Below are 11460 nucleotides of genomic sequence, written 5' to 3'. Positions count from 1 at the left end.
TTTACTGACCAACACTGGCTGACCAGTTACTGTGCACACACTGGGAAAATGGCCACCTGCATTGGTGCTTTGGTGGCTTAATAAATTAAACCTGTGACCTTCAGTGTCTTACCGCTTGTTGATCTGAGCAAGTGTACAAACAGCTTGGCCTAAGGCCTGGCCGAGAGTGAACAGGGCCTGCACTGGCTCTGAGTGGGCAAATTTCCCACTCCTTTGCAAAGCGTCTCCCCAGATCATGTCTCTACAGACTTTCTCCATTATTTCCTTACAGGGCAGGGGACTTGTTCCATCTCCTCTTAGAGGGGCCCTTCCATACCTACAACCTGCCAACTTCCTCCCCAGGATACTCACCAAGGGTCTCCAGAATTATTTTCCTATTTTCTCTTGCATTCAGGGAAACTCTATGCTCATCAGTTCCAAACTTTCGGAATTCATGGCCCCACTTCAAATCTAAAATTTTCCTGGCACTATGTCCCAGACATCCAGAATCCTATTCAGCAACTACACATGGTTGTGTCACGCCTCAGTCTTCATATTTCTAAAGCTGAAGAAAAAGGGAAGGGAACTTCGGGAAGCAGACCCTTGCTGGAGCAATCTTGGAAGTTGAAATGGAGGGGGAATAGTACATGTCCAGAGCCACCCAAGTCAGGAAAACACCAGTGTGGGTAGTACCTGGGTCAGAGCCAGATTTTGCAGGGTTCCTTTAGAGCAGGGTGGGCCTAGTACCCCTGACTTAGCCCAGCTCCATGCCTGGGGAGTCAGCCACTATCACTTGCATTTGGGCAGAGATTCAAGGGTAGCATAGGAGTAGGGAAACATTGTACAGCCAGAAGGAAAGGCTTCAGGGATGCCCCCATTAGAGCCTCTGGGCATAAGGAAGCTGTAGCCGGTGGTCTAGAAGTATGACATCCCATGTCTTTTTCAGGGCTATTGTATCTGCTGGGCCTCAGGTGTGTATAGGGAAAGAAATCAGGCACAGACTCAGTTACAATCCATGTCCGGGTCATTTGAGGACAATTTCTACAGAGGTTATTGGTTCGCTTTCTAGGCCGGATGGACCAGATTGCGCTCTGATGCCTTCCAAGGAGAAAACTGTAGATAATGGGTTGATTTCCTGGGCTACACACTACAGGCCAGAGACCTATTTTTTTTTTAAATTTTATTAATTTATCTGACAGAGAGATCACAAGTAGGCAGAGAGGCAGGCAGAGAGATAGGGAAGCAGGCTCCCCACTGAGCAGAGAGCCTGATGTGGGGCTCAATCCAAGCACAATGAGATCATAACCTGAGCCAAAGGCAGAGGCATAACCCACTGAGCCACCAAGGCGCCCCCAGAGACCTATTGTTATGTATGGTCATGGCACTGCCCGTTCATATCTTCCACGTGTCTGTCCCCATTTTGAGCCTTGGGAGAGGTTGGCCCAGTCAGAGAAGACCAGAGATCCCACACTTCACTGCTGAACATGGTCTAGTCATCTTCACAGGCAACTGTATTAGAAGATCTTGACCATGCATGTGATGACAGAACATCTGTATAGATGCTTGTAAGACTCTGGCAAGAACGCAGTGGACCAGCACTATGACCACTATGAAGATAAACACAACAAACAAGAACATGTTAAGGGTCACTATAGGGTGCTTCCAAACAGGAACCCCTATTGCCCAACTGAGTCCAAGAGAACTAATCCCCTTAGCCATGAGGATCAGCCTTAATGCCAAACAGCTTCTTCCTTAAGGCCTTTCAGAGACTGTTCTGTCTTACTTTATGGACCAAAAGGTGTAAACAGTAACACAAATACCACTACCTCCTGCCAACTAAAAATCTACGGCAATGGCACGAAAATCACTATGCCAACAATAGGCTCAGACGGCTCCATATTCCATCTTCCACATAAATTGTATTATGAGTCAATTTCCCCAAAATTAGAGATAGGTTTCTTACAGGCTTTCTTATTTATGCAGTTTCCAATAAAGGGAACATTGTTCTAATTTGTGGCATAAATAGTAAATCCTCCAAGTCCTGTGCCTGAACAATCAAAAGTCGCCGCCTTTTGGAGCTCACCCAGGAGTTGGAATTTCCAGTCTTGGTGATTCCTTTCATTTGTTGAAATCTGAATTTCCCAGAAGGATTTGCCATGGGGTCCAGGGATGGATGGCACATCCTGCGGTCAGAAGCACAGAGAGGAGTGGCATAGGCTATGTTCTCACTTAACAAGGATAATAATTAGTATAGTGATTATAATAAGAAAAAAAGGAGTAAAGGGGTCATTCTGGGTGAATGGCAGCAAGCCGTTTATGGGAAATGAGAAGTAGTATTTTAACTAAGCGTATACAAAATGAACAAAGAACTAGATGGGAGCCTTGACCCAATATCTTGTGTGTTACATGCCTGCTTCTCAAATGAACGATTTTCTCAAATCAGGTTGTCCAGAGTGGGCCCTGAAGACCCAAATCATCATTGGAAAAGTTGCGGGGAATAAGACTTGAGATTGTGAGGACAGTACATACAGGAAGCAGACATTTTTGTTTTCTGGGAGAAGAGAGAGTTTACGTTTAGAGGATTCCGAAGAGAAGTGGTGATGGTTGGTCAAAATAGAACATTAGTATATCTCATGTCTTGAGCCCCCCAAAATGACAGTTGGCCACCTCTGAACACAGACCCATCAGTCTGGACTCCCCACCCAGTGAAAACCCAGAGAGGATACTGCCAGGACCCAACATTGACTTAGTGGGAGAACTTCAGCTTTTGTGATTGGGGACCTTCAGCTCAGTTCATCGCGGTGGATGACAATCTGCTGAGATCATCAATCTCCCTGGTCTCTGAGGCAGGCTCAGACAAGATTCAGAAGAGCCTATACATGGTTCCAAGCTCTGATTCTTCTTCTTATGACTCACAACAGGTTTGCACAGAACAGTACAACATTGTAACCAAAAGGACAGCATAAGCGGACAAAAAGGAATGGTCTGGTTCCACCAAGGAGGCCAAAAAAAAAGGGGGACCCCAGAAGAAGGCCCAGGTGCCAGGCTGGAAAGCTGTGGTTTTGAAGCAATGGCAGCTCAGACGGGGTCTTGGCGGGACCTCTGGTATGACCTGTCCTGTAAAGGAAGGCCAAGCAAATGACAACAGGCAAAGAATATCAGAGCTAGCTAGAGCAAGGGAGTCAAGCCACCATTATATGCATTTGGCAGAGACTCCACATCAAGCAGAAGAGTGAAAACTCTCGCTAGTGGGGAAAAGGGAAGGCCTCAGCTATGCCCTATGGGAGCCTATTGGCCCAGAGAGCCTCAGTGAGCTGTCTAGAAGTGAGGCATCCTATGTGCCTGTTCGGGGTCCCAGCTTGATGTTTTCTGGTCCGTCAGACCTAGGTGGGGAGTGGGGACAAGAGTTAGGGAAGCGCTCAGATAGAACTACGGCCATTTGGGCCTATTGTTCTGTGGGATCTGGTGCAGATTCCTGGCCTTTTGCTAGATACAGCAGCCAACCTCCTTCCAAGTCTGACATACATAGTAAGCCTGCTTGCTCGGCTGACAACAAGGATTGGGTCCTGGATTGGTTGTGGTCAGAAACCCATCTTCATGTTCGGTCTGCCTATGGCCCATTTGTGCACTCGCTTTTTCATGCAGACTGGGGACCAGAAACCAGGAAAATGCTGAGGAAGTTGCTGAGCAGGGCTGAGGACAGAGACTATAGATTTGAAGATCTGAGAACAGCAAGTGCCTGCATAAGCCCAGGTCCTACAGGAGGAGAATCAAAAAAAGCAGGAAAGAGGAAAGTAGCTGAAGCTACCAAAAGGAGGTTATCAGTAAGAGAGAGGAGAAGGGGTGCCTGGTTTCTTCAGCTGGTGAAGTGTGTGAGTCCTGAGGCCATGGTCTCAGGGTCGTGGAGTCGAGTCCCCTGTCAGGCTCTGCACTCAGTGGGTAATCTGCCTGGGATTCTCTCTTTCTCCTTCTACACCTCACCCCCTCCCATGATCTCACTCCCTCTCAAAATAAAATAATTCATTACCTAAAGAAACTAAAAAGAAAGAAAAGAAAGAGTATAACGGAATGAAAGAGGAAATGATGGCACACGGATTATGGATCTCTTGTTCTGAATCTTCTAAGTCTGCGAAATAGTCTTCTCTGGGCAGAGCGATGGTAACAGACATGGCCATGCCTTGCGAAGGGAAAGGGGACAGTCAGGCTGAGGTGAGGACTCAGGCCACTTCTCCCAGGATCATGTCCCTGACCCAAATACTCAATTTCTGTCCTCAGCTCTGCAGTCCCCCCATCTCACCAGCCCCAGAGCCATGATCCCCTTAGCCCACTGATATGAAGTCCTCCAGGGTCTCTGGGCCCTTTCTGGCCCTTACATTTCAGAACTGGCACCTGCAACCAAAGCCTGTCATCCCATTCTTTCAAGAGGCATCCAAGGTGCTGCCCATGACTTTCTGTCCCCATGATTTCCTGCCTTCCTCGGCTCCCTCCTGCTATGCTCCCTCATCCTTCCCCGAATCATGAATTTCTTCTTTCCCTTCTCCTCTCACCTCCGACAACCTGATTGCTCTGTGAAATGGCAACAGTGGAGCAATGATGATGGGTTTACTGCCATCCTCCCTAGTCCTACCTCAGTTGACCCATGAGCCAAACCAGCTAGCATGGAGGTGATTTCCATGGGCCTGGCTTGTGCTGGGCATGAGTGTGACAGGGACCTGGGCAATAAAGGTACTGCCCTATGCCTGGGCTGATCATAGACACTGGAATCATACTTGAGTGTTACTACAGCCCACAAGAGTCCTAGCCCAGAGAAGAGGTGAATGTGACAGGAGAGGGAAAATGACATCCAAATTCCCCTAGGCTGTCAGTGTGGAGACAGGGTTCCACAGCGAGCACGGCTATATAAACCCCAGCACTTGCCAGCAATCATGCCAAGCCCCCAAGCCCTGGAAAGACTGGGGGGGCCCCAAGCGGGTTGAGGGAAGGTCCAAGGGTGGTCTGGGACCATGATGTGGGGAGCAGGTCCATTACCGTGTGGCTGGAGCAGCGGGATCAGACAGGAGCAGAGACAATGGTCCCACTTCTAGAGCCCCTGTCCTGGGCCGGGTCATCCAGAAAACAGCTCAGTGGGACCCTCGAGCACCAGGGTGTGCGACCAGCTCAACAGCCTTCACACAGGTCTGGAATTCCAACGAGCCTAGGAGGGTCTCCAAAGGCTCTTATGTTTGGCAGGGAGGAATGCAGCCTCACTTCACTTTTGGAGAGAATCATAAATATCAAATAAGAAAAGAGGATTACAAACAGAGCACCTTCAAAGCCCAGACGCAGACTACTTCTATTTCAAAAGAAGGGATTTGGGGTAAATTGGAAGGGGAGGTGAATCATGAGAGAGTATGGACTCTGAAAAACAATCAGAGGGGTTTGAAATGGCAGGGGGGTGGGAGGTTGGGGCAACAGGTGGTTGGTATTATACAGGGCACAGATTGCATGGAGCACTGGGTGTGGTGAAAAAATAATGAATACTGTTTTTCTGAAAATAAATAATAAAAAAAAAACCCTACCATTACAGGAAAAGAACAAAACAGAGACTGAATCTGGATGGCTCAGTCATTTCAATGTCTGCATTCAGCTGGGTTTCTGATCCTTGGGAGCAGGCCTGCATTAGGTTCCTGGCTCAGCCTGGAGTCACCATCTCCCTCTCCCATGGCCCCTCCCCGCCAATCCTTCACTCTCTCTAAAAAATAAAATCTCTCCATGGCTGAAAAACAGAAAGAAATCCTCTAATACATATACTTCATATTTTTGATTTCCTACCTCCCACTCTCGATCTACAAAGTAGCTGCTGTAATCTGCCTGTTCCCAGGAACCCTCTCCCCTTGGTTCCTACCTGAGTGTACTTCCCTACCTGGAGGGTCTTCTTCCTCTGAGCTGACTTCTAATATCGTCTCCAGGCTCCATTCTATAGAGACAAAAGCATGAGCAGCGGGTTGTTAGAGAGAGGGGCTCCCTTGCGCCTGAGGCTCCAGTGGAGACCAGGCTGGCTCGCCTGGCAACACCTACTCTTCCACCAGGTCCTCAGACCTGCCCTGGGCTCCCTGAGTCAGAGCCCTTCAACAAGACCTTGAGCACAGCTGCTAACGCTCAGCAAAAGGAAGGATGCCACTTCACATGGCACTTTCCTGTCTCCATGGGATCAAGATAGCTCTCACCCATGCACGGATCAACCTGTGTTCCCAACTTGGTGGAAACAGTCTGGGTTAGATGGGGTCCGTGAGCAGCCCCTCTGCCAGGCTCAGAACAGGTGCCCAGGGGAGCTCTCTGTGAAAATGAAAATGTTCTGTGTTGTAAACATGCATTACAGGGCACCTGTAATTTAGCTGATGTGATGAAGGATGGGACTGTTTAGCTTTGTTTCCTTGAATTAACTCACACATGAGCAGACATGTCTCGCTAGGGGCAGGGACACTTCACTGTCCTCAGGAGCCCATCCTTCTCTTCCTGGTCCATACAAGAGCCTCGGCAGGCACTTAGCATTTTGTGGGACCACAGAGGCCCAGACAAGGTGAAGAGGGACGTTTCTGCCCCTGAAGTAGACCCTAATCCAGGCTGTATCAAGAGAGGCTGCTGAGAGCTAACCATCTGGGTGAGAAGGAATGAGAGAGATGCAATTGGTGCCCTTGCAGTGGCTACCAGGTGCAGGTCTCCTGTCCCCCTGAGTAGAAGGACACAGAGTTTGGGTGTGCAAACTCTCAGATCATTTCAGAGAAACCATCAAACTGATGTCCTCTGGGCCATAAAAGGGAGGAGCAAGAAGCACCCCAATCGTGAGATCAGCTCCCATGACTTTGCTAAGTTCACCATGCCTGGAGTCTGTGCCCCTCTCACCTCATGAACACCTAGAATGTTCTACAGCTGCCATAGCCACATGGTGTGAGATCTCTTCAGCATAAATATGTCTGCAGGCCAGATAACCCTTGGCCAACTGCGTGTAGACAAGGACTGGTTACCAAGTGACTTCCAGAAGCAGGTGAAAAGTAAAAACTTGCCCCTCCTAGCCCTGGGTGGTTCAGGCTGGGAGCCTCCGTGTGTCTGGCCTGGTCCTGTTCCATCCGCACTGATGTGTCTCGGGTGGGGGAACAGAAGACCTGACGGCATTCTCTGACTCTCCCTAATTTCCATGATGGAAAGAGCCTGGTTTGTCGCACAGGTGGCCGGAGAAGAGGATGGAATGAGAAGCAAGCCCCTTCCCTGGGGATTTAGGAAGACGTCCATACAGTGCTCACACCAGCCGTGACAGTGTGACCTGCCTCGTCCCTGTGCAGGAAGAGCCCGAATGGCGTCCTCAGCATGGGCCAGGCTGGGCCCAGGCTTCACCTGATTCACCTATCCTTGCAATCTTGGCATGCCCTCCCTCTCTCACATGGCCTGGCTGTCCTTTGAGCTGTCCCTCTGCCCGCCCCCCCATCCCCTCTACATCTTCCCTCTGAAGATCTAGTCCAAGCCCCTGGATCATGCCCTCACCCATCAAAGCAGAAGGATCTGATGGAGTCAGGACTCCTTAGAGCCTAGCTGCTGCTCTCACTTCTGTATTGGGTTGTGCCCAGCAGGCATTCCCTTCAACACTACCGTGAGACTATGGTCTAGAGACAAAGGTTTCTAGAACCTACAGGCTCCCACTTCTCAGATTCCCTTCAGAACAGGGTGTGGCAACCATCTGCCCTTGGGACCACCTGCCTCAGCTCTCCCCCTACGAGGAAGAGGATTCTTTCTCAGGCTTCTTTCATCAAAAAGTTGTGGGAACAGAGGAGGGGTCGTAGATGAAATATCCCTTTAATCTGAAGAGTCTGATGGAACATGGCCTCTGGGATTGGGTTTGGTGAGAGCCCCGTTCAGGGAAGATCAAGAACAAGGCAAATAGCTATTACTAATGCCACTCAGTGTAGAAATGTAGGGTCTTCCCCTAGAAATTGAGATGGGAAAAATATCATGAGATCTGAGGTTGAAGGGCCTCATCTCGGTGCTAGGCTCCCCAAACACAGGCACTACATCCTCGCTGTCATTCAGCACCCTCTCCAGCCTCCCTTTTCCCTGACACCAACTGAATATGCTGTGGCTCCTTTTCTTTAGTCATGATCGCTCCCGCTGTCTGCTCAGAGGTGAGACCCATCATGAACTGAAGTCATTCCTGACAGACTCAAGGGAATTCTGAAAATGTTATTATCCTCTCAGGACCCTGGGAACACTTTCCTCCATGGTGTTGGGATTTTGTCAGATGAAACCAGATGTATTTGGCATACGATAGACTGCACACATTTTTAAGTCATACAATGCCGTAAGTTCTGACACACAACACACCCATGAGGCAAGGGGCGGGATTTTCTTTGTCTTTTCCTAAATGATAAGTTCACACCAGCAACTGTGCTATTTAGGGAGACATAAATCCTGGTTACACACACACACACACACACACACAAAACCACATGCCCATTCAGAATCACACCTCATTATTTCACACTGAGACACAGCCCACCTCCACATACACAAAGTCACTACCTGAATTACAAAGACATGACCATGGGTATGCACATAGAAAACCCATTGTTTCACCACACCTCTGATCCCCATTCCAGTGGGAACCCAGGATCTGATGGTGCCCCTGACTACAGACAGCAAGAGACTGATTCCAGAATACACACCTCTTTGGCTCAGTCTGCGCGGCACCTGCAGGTATAGAAAAGAGAGCACCATGAGGCTCAGGTCATGTTGTATACTGTCTGACTTCATGATCTTTAGTTCTCTCAGTGATATCAGGAAATCAGAGGGAACCCAGTGTTTGGCCCCCACGGAAAGCAAACAGGACACTTGAAGGAAATTGTTTGTCCTAGGGGATGTGTGTGCCCAGTCCACTCAGGATGGTGCCTACCAATTCTTCATCTAAGCAAGGGAAACTGTTGCTGAGGGAATGAATGCCACCACCACAATTCTTTTTTTTTTTTTTTTTTTTAAGTATCATTCGTGAAGTTCAACCAACCTTTATTTGTCTATACATATTAGGAACATACTTATTGTTTAGCAAATGCGTTTGTTCACAGAACCCCAAATCATTTTAACTAATGTAATATTAAAGCTCGAAAAGTCTAGTGTAGACTAATGTGGGTCTAAAATGAAAGCATGATCTACTAACTATAGAAAGTTCTTTTCAGCAAGGACATTTGGGATCCCTGCTTTATGTATCCTGTATAGGTACCTCATAAAAGTTGACCAAATTTAAAAGCTAAATAAGAAATTACTTTCTTTAGCTTTAAGAAAGTGAGGGCACATGGGTGGCTCAGTGGTTAAGCCACTGCCTTCGGCTCAGGTCATGATCTCAGGGTCCTGGGATCGAGTCCCCCATCGGGCTCTCTGCTCAGCAGGGAGCCTGCTTCTGCCTCTCTCTCTCTCTGCCTGCCTCTCTGCCTACTTGTGATTTCTCTCTGTCAAATAAATAAATAAAATCTTAAAAAAAAAGAAAGTGAGGTTATACTATAATATTTCTATAATTTGGAACAAATAGTATCAATACCTTTTCTAAATAATGATAATGTTACACCATTTTTCTTTCTTTTATCTTTTGTACACCAGCGCAATTCTAACCAGGTTTGCTGTTGCCATTGGTGAATGTCCTCTCGAATCAGATGATGGTTGGCAAGAGAAAACCACTCAGCACTCTCCCCAAAAGGGAAATTATACATATGTCTTCTCAAATGTGTGTGTATGTGTAATTACACATTTATGCAATTACACATGCACACACATTCAGACACATATACATATGAAAAATCACTTTATTTCCATATACAAGCAATTTATAGTAGGAAAATGAATTTTTTATTATTATGTTCAATTCATCAACATATATTATCTGATTTTCACCTGAATTTGCTGAAAGAAACCAAGAAAACAATGCTTGTTCCTTGGGTAAAGACAGGCATGCTCACCTTGGCAATATGCTGGTGTTTCTGCACTTCAATGTTCTGGCAAGGCCACGCCCAGACCAAGCGGATGTCCACATCTAGACGGACATCAAGAATGTACCTGTCAGCACATTGGTGGTGCTGCTCAAGTATAATTCGGGGAGGGGCACCCGGAGGGCTCAATCCTTTCAGCATCAGCCTTTTGCTCATCTGAATTATGATCTTAGGGTTGTGAGATCTAGTCCCACATGGGGGCCACCCTGCTCAGCGAGGGTCATCTTCTCTCTCTCCTTCCGCTGCTCCCACTTGACTGTGGGCTCTCTCTCTCTCTCTCTCTCTGTCTCTCAGATAAATAAAATCTTAAAAGAAAAATGAATACCTCAGAGAGTATTGCTTGATATGAATGTGGGTTAGATCATGTGGGGTCATGTGGTTGGCTGGCAGGGGCTGAACTGCCCCTTTGGGGTCTCCCACGGCTAGAACGTGTGCCCTAGATGAGGTTTATTCTTTTCTCTGAGAATGTTGACTTTGGCCAGTGGCAGTGGTGGTAGAATCTATCTCCTGCAGAAATATACACGCTCTCTCTTGCTCTATTCATCTCTCCCTCTCTGTCTTTCTGTCTGTATCTTTCCGCCTCTGTCTCTCCATGTTTCCCACAAAAAATCACCCACTCACAATCACACTACATAAGAGCCACAAAAGACACCTCAACCAAAAACCTCATGCACACAAACTCACAGCACACACACAGAACCCACTGGCTTCCTAGTCTTGCAGACAAAAGAGCATACTTTGTCACCTGGGAAATATGCCTGTCCCCAAACCACCAAGAGTCCTACCAAGAACCCCCAATCAGGGAGGCTCTCCAGACTGAAGATTGCAAGGGGGCCCCACCTGCCTTACCAGCTAGAGTTTTTCCCCAGGAAGAGACTGAGTCCAGAATACGTACCGCCTCCCTCTGTTGATGTTTCCTGAGGCTGCAGGCACAGAAAAGAGGACACCATGAGTCTCTGGCCGTGCTGTATACTTGTCTGCCTGTACTGATCTTTAGTTCTCTGAATGACTTTAGGAAACCAGATGGAACACAGTGATTGAATCCAAGGCCCCAAGAGTGGGACCTGGATGCCTGTATGAAGTTATTTTTCCTGGGAGATGTGTCTACCCAGTCCACTCAGGATGGCAACTACAAAATTCTTCATCCAAGCAAGAGAAACTCTTGTGGATGGAAAGGATCATACCACAGCAATTCTAACAAGATTTGCTGTTGCCAGTGGTAAATATCCTCTTGAATCAGACGATGGTGGGCAGGAAACAACCACTCAGGACTCTCCGCAAAAGGGAAATTATACATATGTCCTCTCAAATGTGTATGTGTGTGTATACACACGTATGTGTATATATATGGATATATATACTTATATAAACACACATATATTTATATGTATGTATATATATATAAGCATATACATATATATATACACGTTTATACATATATATGTATATAAAATTATATATACACATACATACACAC

At 47.3% G+C, this 11460-nt stretch overlaps 1 long non-coding RNA gene across 2 annotated transcripts; it reads right to left on the bottom strand.

The window, feature by feature from the left end:
* Positions 1–4860: 4860 nt before the first annotated feature.
* LOC309848349 lies at positions 4861–10024 on the bottom strand. 2 transcript variants are annotated; one of them, XR_014302982.1, is made up of 4 exons: positions 9954–10024; positions 8673–8697; positions 5882–5935; positions 4861–5230 (listed from the first exon to the last, which is right to left on the bottom strand). It is a non-coding gene; the product is annotated as an uncharacterized lncRNA (long non-coding RNA). The 2 variants fall into 2 exon arrangements; XR_014302983.1 differs by lacking the exon at positions 9954–10024 and having other exon boundaries at positions 8673–8890.
* Between the last annotated feature and the right edge of the window lie 1436 nt (positions 10025–11460).

This window comes from Mustela nivalis (assembly GCF_964662115.1).
Source record: "Mustela nivalis genome assembly, chromosome: 14".
Classification (NCBI taxonomy): Eukaryota; Metazoa; Chordata; class Mammalia; order Carnivora; family Mustelidae; genus Mustela; species Mustela nivalis.
This window is presented reverse-complemented; position numbering and strand designations above follow the sequence as displayed.